Here is a 13,466-nt window from a genome sequence, read left to right as displayed (position 1 = left end):
AAGGAAAGGGGGCCTCATTCCAGGGTCTCTTTGATATCTTCTACCTGCTAAAAGTTGAAATTTTCTATACAGCTAATAACATGGGTTAGCATAAGATTGTCTCTGTAGAAATAATATTTCTTTTATGTAGAGATATTTGAAATAAAAATGTTAAAATAGCAGCAGACCACGCTTACGGACTAAGAGTAGATGCCCTTTGAGTATGACCTTCTCCTTTCCCAGATATTAACCTACCATTTCTGGAAATGTATAAACATGACTGAAAGATTCGTTACAGTAAAAGTGTCTTAGCTTCCTTGTGCAAACCTCATGACCCGTGGTTTTCCCTGAGCAGTCTGGAATCCCATCCAGACTCAGAAGCTGCCCTGTGAGCTCACTGAAGAAAACAGAGGAAATGGGGGAAGAGTCACTTAGAAACCCTTTCAGTAATGTGACTTCAAAAGCCACCAAAATGTGACTCTTGAGCGGCCCACACTCGGGTGTGTGCTATGCTTTCCATAAGCCTGCTTTGTCGGGGAGATCTTGGAGGGTGCCTCCGCAGAGGGATCATCACACTTGACTGACTGTTGACATCCTATCTAGTACCTTCCCTAAACTGCTGAACTCCTAACAAGGAACAACCCCTAGGTAGGGCGGGACCATAGGATTAATTTCGTAATGGCGGCTGTATATTCTTCTACTAATCTGTTAACCTCAGAGACCCCCACACACACCCTTAAACTCAGAGACCCTCCCCTCTAAAGTCTATAAGCATAAGGAATCACATTTTTCTCCCCATTGCTGTAGGATCTCCTGTCCCAACTCCCCCCACAGCATTATTTAAGGAGCTAAAGTCCCCCTCAGCATATCTCTCTATCAAACGTGGAAAAAATCCTTATTATTCAAGACATTCTCCCTAACACTCATGTTTATCCTGTGTCTAGAACCTCTTCTTAGTAAACTGAACCTCTGCTTCATATTCATCTGCTTTAAATTCTTTTCTGGGACATTGTCAAGAATCTTAGTGTCACCTAAGTAGAGATCTCTGAAAAGAACTCAGGCTGGGGTTTGGAGATGGTTCAGTGGGTAAGAGCATTTACTGTACAAACAGGAGGACATGAGTTTGAAGCCATAGCACCCACACTGAAAGCTAGGCATAACTATGAGGGCCGGTAAGCCTAACTCTGGGAGTGTAGGGGCAGGGGGAGCCCAACAACTCCCTTGGCGGCCTGCCTAGCTGCAAAGGAGACCTTGTTCTTTGAGGGATCCTGTCTCAAGGCAATAAGGCAAAAAACGATAGAGAAAGACCTACAGAACTCTGCTCTGGCCCCCACATTCATCCATATGGTTGCACACACCCGCATGCTCACATGCGTGTGCCCTCCCTACTTCCTCCCACTAATGCACTCAGAGCTGTGTGGAACTCTTTCCTGCTACTGCTGCTTTGTATCTCCACACTGAGATGTGACCAGATTGTTCCCGTTAGATGTGTCCAAGACTGGCCAACTAGATCCCCTATGGGGAGCATAGATCTGACCCCCAGGATCCCAACCCATTGTATAGAGGTGTAATCTTGAGACTTGGGGCAGTCATTGTCTAGGAAGGGTCTGTGCAGCCCTCTGCACGGGGACTGTAGGGGTTGGCAGAGACTTTACAAAAATGACACTGGACCCTGGATTTTGGGAACACCCAGGATACCATTCCCAGAAGCTACCACACCGTGCCCTGAACATTTTGGAAGTCCAACAGAGCTTCTTTGTCCCAGGTTCCTCTTTGCCTAAATAGCCAGCTAGAACCCATTACTTGCAGAAGACCTAAATCAGGCCTGGTGGTTTCAGCAGAACCTCTCATGCTGTAGGTAATCTGAAACAGGAGGAGCTCTCTGAGGCCGGCTTTCCACCTAGAAAGGTGACTGATTGTCCTTTCCAGGTTTTTAATTATGTCCTGGGTCTCTTGACTGGAACTCCAGCATTCCCTGTCAATGTAGGACTCTGCAGAATGACCCTGTCTCACTTGCTGGAGTCCCCGGCAACCTCATCTTCATAATGCTATCTCCCCCACTAGCTTCCAGAACCCTCCCTCCCCGCCCCCTTATCACGCCTTGGCTGGGCACCTGACAAGGCTCACTCACTCCTTCTCTGTTCTGACCACAGTTACCTTCCCTTCCCCCACCCCAAGTTCTGCCCACACAGCTGGCTAGCACAACCTATCACAGCCATTGTTCCCTTACTGGCCTCAAAGGAGCTCCCTCCACCTTGCCTCCTCCCACAGCTAGCCCTGCTGGAGCCTGGTCTCTGGGGTCGGTCCTCGGTGCACCTGTGAACAGTCTTTTCCCTATGTCATCCTCGCAGATCAGATGTGGAGAGGCGTGCCCCGCCTACTCTTGGCATCTCCCCAGGGCTGCGCACTCTGCATAACCCAAAGCTAGGGTTCCGCAAATGCTGGTTGAAGTGAAACCCACTGTGGTCGCTCATCTCTCTTCTTGTTCCCACGCTTAGCTCCCAGTCTTAAGTAGGGACCTGTAGGAGCCAGGAAATTGAAGAGTCAGTTCAGAGGCAGGGGGTGAACCAGCCCTGGCGTTGTCACCCATCTGACCAGTACTGAAGCTTCCCAATGGCCCTCCCTTGCCTCCTTCTTGTGTTTCCTTCTGTGGGCGTCTTACAGAGAGGCACAGGCATAACTTGCTCAGCCTTGGATCTAGAGGACAAACTCTGATGGGAACACCTAGAAAAGGTTATTTTGCTCCGGAGAAAGGTGCGAAAGAGGGGCAGGGAGATCCGGTGCTGAGAGTGTGGGTTTCACGGGCACATGCACATACACTTGTGCACACACAGAGATAACACACAGGCGCACACACAAAAACAGAGGGAATGTCTCTAGAGAGTCCATCCAGTGGATCCTCGGGCTGCCAACAGACCCCTCTCTCTGTCCTGTACTGGGCACTGGGGAGGGGATCACAGGGAGAGATGTTTCTGCATGTATTGAGTATAATATGCAGGCACGGAGTATGCGGAGTGTCAAATAGGATAGAGGACGCACATTGGTAAGTGTGGACAGTCACCCTGCTACGGATAACTGGCCATGCAGACTTCAGCCTCATTCTCCTGATGGGACCTTTGTCTGGTAGAGTCTAAGTCTCCTGCCTTCTCCCCTGCCCTTTGCAGGCTCTGAGCCAGGCACAATGGCAAAGTGGCTACCGAGGGCTGACGTGGAAGCAGAGGAAACAACTTGGTGAGCTGAGCCACTCTTGGGAAGGGTAGTCTTGTTCTCAAGGCTGCTGGGCACAAGGAAGTAGGAGGGCCAGAGGAAGCTAACCCTACTCTCTATCTGCTCTACAAGGGCTTCCAGGGCCCATGCAGTCATGGCTGTAAGAAAGCAGAGGCCATCTCTGGGGAATCAGGCGCCTGTGCTCACAATGACTCCACTTAAACCGTCTTGGCACATCTCTGCGCCTTCCTTGTGATGCAGTAGCCTGTCCCACCGTCAAGGAGGGAGAAGATACTTACTTACACCAGGAAAACGGCGTATTCTCTAGCTGTCCATGGTGAGGGTCACTGTTCTCCCCAAGAATTCTGCAGAAGGTTGAAGAAGCTGAGAGCCCAGCTCCCAGCCCCTGGGACTGTGGGCCATCATGTCTGTGAGCAGAATATGACTGCAGCTGGACAGAGCAGGGACTGATGGGAAATAGGAGAGCCTGGGACCTGGAGATACTCTTGAGGCAACCCGTTGGGATGGCAGCAGCAGCGAGTACATGGAAATGCCCATGTCCCAAGGGAGGAGCATGCTCTCTTCTGAGTTTGGGAAGTCTCTGGTACCCTTCGACAGTGTCACCGTGGCCTTGTAGGATCAGGCAGAGTCCTGCCTCGCTCTATTGTTCGCTCCCAACCTAGAACGAGTTCCTAGAATTACCAGGTGATCACCTGGCACTTGCCAGGGACTTCCTGGGAGACCCTGGGAAGAGAGACAGAGAGTCAGCTCTGGCTGCTTTGGGGTAGGAGTTAAGAGATCCAAGAAGTGAAACTAGGACAGGCTGACTTCCAGGAAGCTGGGACATTGTGACACTTCAACCAAGTCACTGGCGAGCAGGCGTTGGCCCCGGGGACCTCCCCATGTGAAATGCTTGTGTGTGCAGTAGACGATAAAGTTGTTGTTGGCTCTGTAGTGCCATCCTAATCTTATGAGAACACTCCTCGGCCAGGCTGCTCCTTCTCTCCTGGGAAACACGGGAGCTCCTCACAGCTGTGTGGGTTCATGGGCTCAGTCATAGCCCAAGGAGTACTTGGGCTAGTGAGAAGAGTAGGACCCTGCCTGGGTCCCCTGGTCCCTCCACGGATGACTGCACACGGACACTGAGAGGTGCTTTCTTCGGTTGCTGTGCCGAGAAATGAAACCTTGCATAACCCCGTGAAACCACAAGAGAAAAACACGCAAGGCCACTGCATGCAGCTGGGCCCTGGGGCTCCGCCTCCCTGCTGTTGTCAGGCAGGGGAGACAGGCAGGTTTGTGCTACGCAGAAGGAAAAACTTTACTGCAGGGGCATGTTTCAAGGCCCCCGAAGACCCACCTCTGTCATGAACGGTGACAGTTACTTAAGGGCCATGGGATCTGGGCTGTTTGACATTCCGTCCTGGTCCCTGAGGAAAACTTAGCCGGGCTGAGCGGCACACTTTCTGGGGCCCTTCCTCACCCAGAACTGGGCACAGATGAACGCTGTGTCCCTTCACTGTGCGTCTCTGAGGGGCTCCCTATGTGAGGGCCCAGGCTCCCAGCTGCCAGAGCAGACATGCCAGGGCAGGTGTGTGGGGCTGTTACCATGAAAATGGCACTCTAGGCTCCAGGGGTCTAGAAAGAGCTCTTGACTTTGCAGGGTATGTTTTAAGCCAGGTGTTTGGGGGTCAAGACAGACAGAGGGGGATGGTTCTAGACTGGTATGAGGTGTGTCGTCCTTTATCCTGGGTGCACAGGTCTTTGCTGGGGACACCCCAAACATTAAGTTACTAGCCAAAGGCCCAGGCACACAGGTACAAACAGATATACATATGCAAACACAACCACACACATAAACAGACACGTGGATGCATGCTCGCACGTGTGTGCATGCGCACCTCTCCGCCCCCCCCCCCCGCCCCCACGTCTTCCCAGAGTTCTGCCCAGGCCTCCTTTCACAAGCTCTCACTCTGTGTGTTCTATCTTTTATGTCACAGACATACAACCTTTTCAGTCTCTGACGTGCCCTCGAGAGTGGTGGCCCCGAGATTCCTGGCCCAGGCCTGAAGTGAAGGACTCTTGATCTCTCCTCTCCTCCCATCCTCCTTGCTCCCTGCTGGGAAGCTGGAGGCTCTGAGGACCTGGCTGCCAGCCCCATTACAGGCCTAGGCAGGTGATACCCCTGCCAGGAGAAGCTCAACAGACGCTTGCCCTGTGGCAGATGGGCCCTGAGGGCGAGGAGCTCCTGAGGGCTCAGCAACTGCTGAACAAGCTTTCTCCTAGCAAGTAAAGGCTGGGGGTGGGGGAAACAGATGGTTAGAGTGGTAAGGTAAAGATGTCTCCCTGGGAGTCCTTCACAGAATGTAGAGGCGTGAGTAAGGCTCACCTGAACACCTGTGGCCTTCACCAGGAGAGTCCAAATGGAAGAAGGGCACAGATAGGGATCAACCTTCACTGAGACGGTGCCCAGTAACAAGGAGGAAGATGTTGGCCAGTGTTGGTCTCTTGCCTCTTGATACTACCGTAATAAGCACAGCGGGGGCGGGGACTGAACTGAGCAGGAACTAAGGAAGAAGATGCTTCACAAGCCAGGGAAACAGGCTGAGGAGCACTCAGGTGGGTTGCCCCATGATGAGACCCTGGGGATGGACTCTGTCCTCACCTCTGATGTCACACATCAGTTGGGCACACTTGTGCGGCACAGCGTGATATTATCCCATGATACAATGTACAGTGAACAAAACATAGCAAGTGGTCAAGCACCACCTCACACATTCCCAGCAACCAAGACACGTAGCTAGCCTGGGTCTCCACGGCCCTACAAAGAGAATGTAGTGTGTGTACGCAGCAGACTACTCTCCAGCCATAGCAAGGAATGAGATCCTGCTGCTTCAACACGGACAGAACTGGAGGTCATTATGATGAATGAAATCAGCCAGACACTGAGAGAGACAAAGGCTACAAGCACTCACTCAGATATAGAATATTAAAAAAAAAAAGCAATTTCAAAGAAACAGAGAGCAGAGCCACGGCTATCAGAAGCTGGGAAGGGAGGGTGAGTAATAGAATACTGTCAAGCAGGAGGAATAAGTTCTGGCGTCCTGGGGCACAATAGAAAGATGTGACAACTAGTGTTGTCATCCCGACATAATCTGAAGTTATCTTAGGGGCAGGCCTTTTTGGCCTACCTGTGAGAGGTTATCTTGATGGCATTAACTGATACGGGCCCACTATGAGCGGGCCCCATTCCCTGGCTGAGATCCTGGACTGCGTAATTGGAGAAAAAAAGAAATGCATACATCTTTGTTGTCCGCTCTCGATCATGGATGTCATGTGACCAACTGCTTCAAGTCCCTGCCACCTTGATTTCCTGGCCGTCTAAGACTATTTGCTTGAACTGTGAGCTGGAACAAACCTGGCTTCTGTCAGGAGATGTTATCAGAGTAACAGGAAAAGGAACTAAGACAGAGGCTACGCTCTACGACAGGGTATTCTATATCTCTTCCGTCTGTGGACAGGAGGCTATAGCAAGGGACTCGTCCTTCCTAAAGGGCCTTAGGAGGACTAGTTTTAACAGGGCAGCACAGTAAACTCTGGCAATGTTAAGCTTCCTCAGCTGAATACTTAGAGTCTCCACTCTATCCTAGGAATGTAGCCTTGAACTTTTAATAGTTATACTAATTTTTTCAACTTTTTCTTTTTAAGACAGGGTTTCTCTGTGTAGCCCTGTCTATCCTGGAACTCCCTCTATATATCTGGCTGGCCTCAGACTCACAGGTATCCTCCTGCCTCTGCCTGCTGAGTGTTAGAATTAAAGGTGTGTACCAACACGCATGACTTTTTTTAAACATTTTTTAATGAATGGAAAGGCGAAGAGGCAGATAAATTCTTTTCTGCTAAGAATCTAAGTCTTTATAAGTCAAGGCTGAAGCTTTGGTGGGGGAAGGGCTGAGAGGATCTCAAATGAGTTGATAAAGAGTAGTCCCTGTCAGCTTTCTGCTATCAGAAGCTCCTACCACACCCCTCCAAGCTGCCTGGTTACTTGCCATCCTCTGGCCACCACTGTCCCCGTGTAGCCTTGCTGCAAATGCATAGGAGCGTATGGTGGTCAGGGAAGCGCAAAGAACAGTACTCAGTCACAAGTCAAATATATCAGACAACTGCCCAGCCACTGGAGCTCAGATCCTGACATCCGGTCGTAAGTCGAAGAAATATCACATTTACCCTTTACCACAACCTTGCCCACTTTCTTGGCTCCCCAGGCTCCCTGTCTATGCCCTGGGTAACTGAGGCAGATCTCTCCCGGGAGTGTGTTAGCTACAGCAGAGGTTAGGCCCCTTTGTCTTGCCCGTGCAAACCTTCTCTCTTTCTGCTTCTGCCACTCACAAAGCATCAGGAGGCCATCTCCAGCCACGGCCATGTGACCTTGAATTGTCCAGCCTCAGAGTCCGTGAACCTAAACTCTTTCTATATCTTGCATCAGACAGTCCTTAGAAAATGAACTCACCGCTTGGTCAAGATTGAGAGTCATGTTGACGGTTTACCGGGGAGGTGGAAACGGGCCTAAAACCATATGGTGGCCCAGCCGACTAAGGCAGACCTGAGTCAAATCAGTGTTTACACTCCAGCCACAAGACTAAGGGAGAAAAATAAGCAAGATGGTTCTAGAAGAAAGGCTGAAGACTTCATCACCACAGGGCTGGACATGTGAACTTACCCACCCTGAGATGCTCTATTCCATGTACCTAAATTTGGCATTTGTAGTGGCCAAGAGACAAAAGACAAACTAAACTAAACAACTAAAAACCTCTGGACACCCTGCCCAACCTCCTCCTGGCTCCCTTCCTCTTTGCCATTTGTGAGAAGTAAACTACACCTCTGCTTCCCCAGGCTAGTGTCTGGCACAGAGCCACAAATACCAATACAGTGACCCCCTGGGTTGCAAAATCTCGACTGGGAGGCCCAAATGTAATCCAGGTTGGCTGGAAACAAAGGAACAGGAGGGCACTCCCTGGGTGGCCTGGCCTATTAGGGAGGCTCTTGGTGGCCCAAGTTCTCCATCCCAGCTCTGACCTCCTTGGCTTTAGTTTCAGAGACCTCAAGTACAAAGGAAAACTGATACTGTCACCTCATACGGCCAGTCTGAAGTGTGAAATGGCACATGGCCCTGGCAGAGACTCGGGGAGTGGTAGGTGTAGCCTCAAGTCTGCATCAGTGACACCGTTCCTGAACCCACTGGGCGTGGGCTTGCTTGCCAATGCAGGAAGCAGCGAGCATCACAGGGAAGGCAGGGCAGTGGGGTCTCCACTCGGTGGCAGGTGATCCTTTTGGCAGAGGTCTGGCGGGACCATCTGGTGAGAGGCCTGGGTATCAGGCTAAATATGAACTCGGAGGGAAAGAGAAGCGGTCAGGGGTCCTCTGCTATTGGCAATTAAAGAATAAATAAAAGAGAGAGAGAGAGAGAGAGAGAGAGAGAGAGAGAGAGAGAGAGAGAGAGAGGAGAAAAGAGAGACAGAGAGAGAACCTTAAACTTAAACTATGGTGCTTAGGAAAGGGTGGGCTTGGTTCCAGAGCCCTGGAAGCCTATTGGATATCACTGGACTTCAGGTTTGGCTAGGTTAATCCCTCACATCCTGTTCTCCAAGACTCCTCCCTCCCTGGCCCAGACTCCCACCTCACAAGGGTGATTTCCACAGAAGCCCCCAGGCATCCAACGTGGCCTGTCTCTGCAGGTGGACGAGCCTGGTTCCACCTGCACGTGGGCCAAGCGGGGCTGCGCCTTGGCCAGGAAGCTGCCCAGGAGGAGCTGGCCACCCTGTTCAGGATGACGAAAAGAGGCTATTTTGGGTTGAAATCCAGGTTGTGTGGATGCTGTCTACAAAGAGCTTCTGCCTGTAGCCTGGGGGAAACCACCTGCCCTGCAGAGTAGGCTAAACACCCCCAACACACTTCACACTCAAGCCCCTTGCAGCTCTGACGGAGCCTGTCCGGGACCAACCATTCCAACTTCCTCATCTGCCTGGCTTGGTCCCTGTTGTCATGGGGTCTGAGCAATCTGCTTCTCCTCGCAAAACCAAAAGGGAGGGTGGGAAGTTTAATCTCATCTTGGAAATGCAGAGGTCTTGTCTTACAGAAATGGTAAGTGGGGTACTCAAGAGCAGCCGGGATGGGGTACAAGGGGTGCAGGGATGGCAGCCCTGGTTCCACATGGTCTTCTCTAGTAGAGACCATGGGGACTCTGCCTTCCCTACTCGAGTCTGCTCAGACTGGCCCAGTCCTGAAGGTCTCTAGATGTTCCTGATACCTCTGTGCATGGACACCCAAGGAATTGGAAAAAATCGCAGTCCCTTTAGGGAGGCCTAGTTTCACTGCTCATATACTCACCATGAGGTGGCTCATCTGCCCTCAGAGCCCACCTCTCCTTCAGCCTGGATGCTTGGCCTGAGAACTGGCATGGGGCCAGGAATCAACCGAGGGCTCATGACTTAGGGCGTGGGTGCTCCCAGCGTCCTTGCTATCCATTCAGAGTATGAATTATTACAGTTGGGCACTGCCTAAACTGCCTCCCCACCAGCCCTCCTCTCTGGATGGTGGCCCCAGCTGTTAGCCAGCTGGCCACTCACTGAGATAATTGCAGCCACCTTGCTTCTGACAGTAAAGTGTCACCACCTGTCAACTAGTCTATAGCGATGCTGTCATCCTCCCCGTTGCTATGGAAGTCCCCAGAGCAGCTTTACTGTCACCCCGGCTCTCAAAAAGCAGTCACGCTGAGCTTCCTACAGCACTGTCTCTGTCACCTTAGTAGACGCGGCAGCCATCAGCCTGTGTGGGGGCCCCACACAGCCTTGCTTTTTTTCCCTTGTGCTTCTGGCATTTCTCTGTACCCAGTTTGGGCTCTCCTCTCCCAACTATTCAGAGAGCCATCCCAGAACATGGGCACGATGTCTCCTGAGGTCCCTGCCTGGATAGGAAGGGCCACATCAGGGAGGGGCTGTCTATACGGCTCTGCCCCATATGTACTTCCAGTCTTCCTGGGTCCAGGCATAGGCTTATTGCTCTTCTAGGGCCTATCTGGGCCTGCAAGGGCTACAGCACAGACCCCTTCTTCCTCTTCCGTGACACCTGCTGCAACATGGATGAACCTGCAGATGGTACACGGAGTGAAGTCAACCATGTGACAGAGGACACGCCCTGATAGCTCTGCCCATCCAAGGTGTCCAGTGCCATCAGTTTCATGGAGAGGTGGGAAAAGGTTGCTGTCAAAGGCAGGGGAGGAAAAGTTGGGGAGCCGATGCTTAACCAGACAGAGTTTCAGTTTTGCAAGATGATAAGACTTCTGTGGTTGGGTGGTGTGCTAGATAGTTTTATGTCGCCTTGACCCAAGTGACAGTCATCTGAGAGGAGGGAGCCTCAACTGGGAAAACCCCTCCCTAAGATTGGGCTATAGGCAAGCTTGCAGGGCATTTTCTTAACTAGTGATTGATAGGCAAGGGCCCAGCCCACTGTGGGCGGTGCCGTCCGTGGGTGCTGGCCCTGGGTGCTATAAAAGCAGGCTGAGCAAGTAAGTCATGGGGGAGCAATCCAATAAGCAACCCTCCTCCTGCCTGCACGTTCTGGCCCTGTTTGAGTTCCTGTTCTGACTTCCTTTGATGGTGAACTGTGATGTGGGTGTGTAAGCCAAGTTAACCCTTTCCTCCCTTGGTTGTCTTGGTCATGGTGTTTTGTCACAGCAATAGTGACCCTAACTAGGATATGGCACACCCAAAGCACCGTAAGTGTTCTTTTTTTTTTGTTTGTTTTGTTTTGTTTTGTTTTTCAAGACAGGGTTTTTCTGTAGCTTTGGAGCCTGTCCTGGAACTCCCTTTGTAGACCAGGCTGGCCTTGAACTCACAGAGATCCGCCTGCCTCTGCCTCCCAAGTGCTGGGATTACAGGCCTGCGCCACCACCGCCCGGCTCACCGTAAGTGTTCTTAATACCTCTGCCCTATATACTTTAAAGTGGTTAAGATTATGAAGTTATTTATTTTTTATTTATTTTAATTTTTGGTTTTTTTAAAACAGGATTTTGCTGTGTAGCCCTGGTTGTCCGGGATCTCGCTCTGTAGGCCAGGCTGCTCGCAAACTCACAGAGATTCGCCTGCCTCTGCCGGGAGTGCCGGGAGTGCTGGGATTAAAGGCGTGTGCCACCACCGCTAGGCTTCTAACAATTAACCATCATTAAACACACAACAAAATAGACAAAGCAGCCTCCCTCCTGCACTAGGGTTCTTACTGCTGTTACAAATAGGTGAGACAGGAAGAGAGACTTTCAAGGAGGAGAGACTCTTGCGCTCATGGTGTAAAGGTGTTGGTTCATGGCCAGCCGGCGCCATTCCCGAGGCCCTGTAGTGAGGCAGAATTTCACAGCTGCAGGAGTGTGTGAAAGAGAAGAAGAGGCACCTGAACCAACCATACTCCCAATGGCACACTTATTTCACCGAGGCCTCACGTCTGGAAGTTTCCATCACCCGCCAGTGATGTCATCATCTGGGAACCCATCAGTGACTAATCCATTTGGTCAGAGCCCTCAGGAGCCAGCCAATCACCTTAGTGATTTGCTCCACCAGCTGAGGATCCCGACTTCAGTCCATGAACCATCCAGAGACACTTTAAATCCAAACTGTCATGCCTTAGGCGAAGGATTTTGCACCTCCCAAGTTGGCTGCACTGGGATCCATTCCTCCCTGTCTATCAGTATGTCCATACTGAGAGGCCATAGAGGCAGGTTCCAACAGATCTACATCATCTTGTTGGACTCCTACCCCTCCTAAGACCATTACGTGGCTATGAAGTCAGAGGACAATGGTCCCTTCTGTGGATCTGTTATGTTCACAGGTACCTGCAGCTCCCCTACCTTCCAATCGTAAGCATCTCCCCATCTTCAGACAACAGCAGGCAGGAGCTAAGTGTTTCACAATTTCTATAAGCTACTTGCGAGCCTAGTCCTCCAAACCAGGTTTTCTCCCTCTTTCTACCCACCTACCCCAGCTGCCAAGAATTAGAAGTTCCCTGGATGCTGCAGAGAGACCCTCTTTTTCATATTTTGATTTAATTGGTCTTCTCTCTTCTTCATAAGGGAAGCATGAAGCATTCAAAGCAGACTATTCTCCCAGCTCCAGGCCTCTGGGACTTCTTAGAGGCCGGGATGCTGTACTGGTCAGCAGGCCCTCTTCCCTCAAAGTCCCTCACAATCGTGACTGTAATGCCCGAGTGTGAGCTACCTGGTACCTGGGGTTGGCCCTGGGGGCTGGCTTTTGGCAAGCAATGCCATGCAAAGTTGAGTGTCTGAGAGAGAATGCCTGGAAAGAAAGAAGAGATGGGACTGTGCACAGGGAGAGAGGACCAGGGGACCACTATATCCCTTGGGAAGATGAGCCTCCAGGACTATCAGATCTGCACTGAAGATATCAGTGGGGTGTTGGACACAGACAAGGTGGGTTGAGTCGTACCCAAGGACTTCCCCTGAGAGTGGAATATGGCTTATGGGGAAGGAGAAAGGGTAATTCATTGACAGCCTATACCTGGAGGTAAGAGTGGGCGTCTGGGGACAGGCAAGTCCTCTCTACACTCCCAACTCCATCCAGCTCAATCTACTGCTGATGCCTTCTCGTGGTAAGGCATTCTGAGCCATGGGAGAGGAAGGCTCATCTCAGATTCCAGTCTAAAGCAGCCTCCTTGACTACTCCACACCACCACCTGACAGCTGGGAGCAGAATTTCTAAAGGGCAGGAGAATACCCTTGTAGACAGGGTCAGTTCAGTGGAAGGCCAGGTGGATATATACTCTCTTAGGCTCAGGCCAGGGCTTAGTATACTGGAGCTCTTCACGCTTCAACCCTTGTATTTGCATTTTATAAATGAAGTTGATGGTACAGGGGAGAGCCCAAGGGGGCCTTCTGAGCTCATGTCCTCCTATCTCTAATAAAGGTTGTGGGCCCCCCATCCCTCCCATCCCAGTGTTTAGGGTCCTTTACTAGACAGGGCTCGGGCCTGGTTCACAAAGTTTGGATACGTGGAACCCCACATATACAAGCCAAAACCTGGCCACCTAATCAGACTCGGACCTGTCCAAGTACAGGTACTCTTGAGCCCATAATGTGTGACTTTTCAATAGTTTATCAAAAAGCTGGCATTCATCTATAAGCCCAGCACTAAGGAGTCTGAAACAGGATTTAGAGGCCAGCCTGAGCTACATAGCTACACCCAGCCGCTCACCAAACAAATAGCAACGTTCTTATACTG

General features: G+C 51.2%; 1 long non-coding RNA gene across 1 annotated transcript; it reads right to left on the bottom strand.

Annotated features, from left to right (window-relative positions):
- Positions 1-2,210: 2,210 nt before the first annotated feature.
- On the bottom strand, positions 2,211-5,687 carry LOC126505962 (uncharacterized). Its single transcript, XR_007593040.1, has 3 exons — positions 5,573-5,687; positions 3,486-3,930; positions 2,211-2,498 (listed from the first exon to the last, which is right to left on the bottom strand). It is a non-coding gene; the product is annotated as an uncharacterized lncRNA (long non-coding RNA).
- Between the last annotated feature and the right edge of the window lie 7,779 nt (positions 5,688-13,466).

Source organism: Alexandromys fortis, unplaced genomic scaffold, assembly GCF_014885135.2.
Source record: "Alexandromys fortis isolate MF-2015 unplaced genomic scaffold, M_Fortis_MF-2015_v1.1 scaffold_67, whole genome shotgun sequence".
Classification (NCBI taxonomy): domain Eukaryota; kingdom Metazoa; phylum Chordata; class Mammalia; order Rodentia; family Cricetidae; genus Alexandromys; species Alexandromys fortis.
The sequence above is the reverse complement of the archived record's forward strand: the minus strand, read 5'-3'. Positions and strand labels throughout refer to the sequence as shown.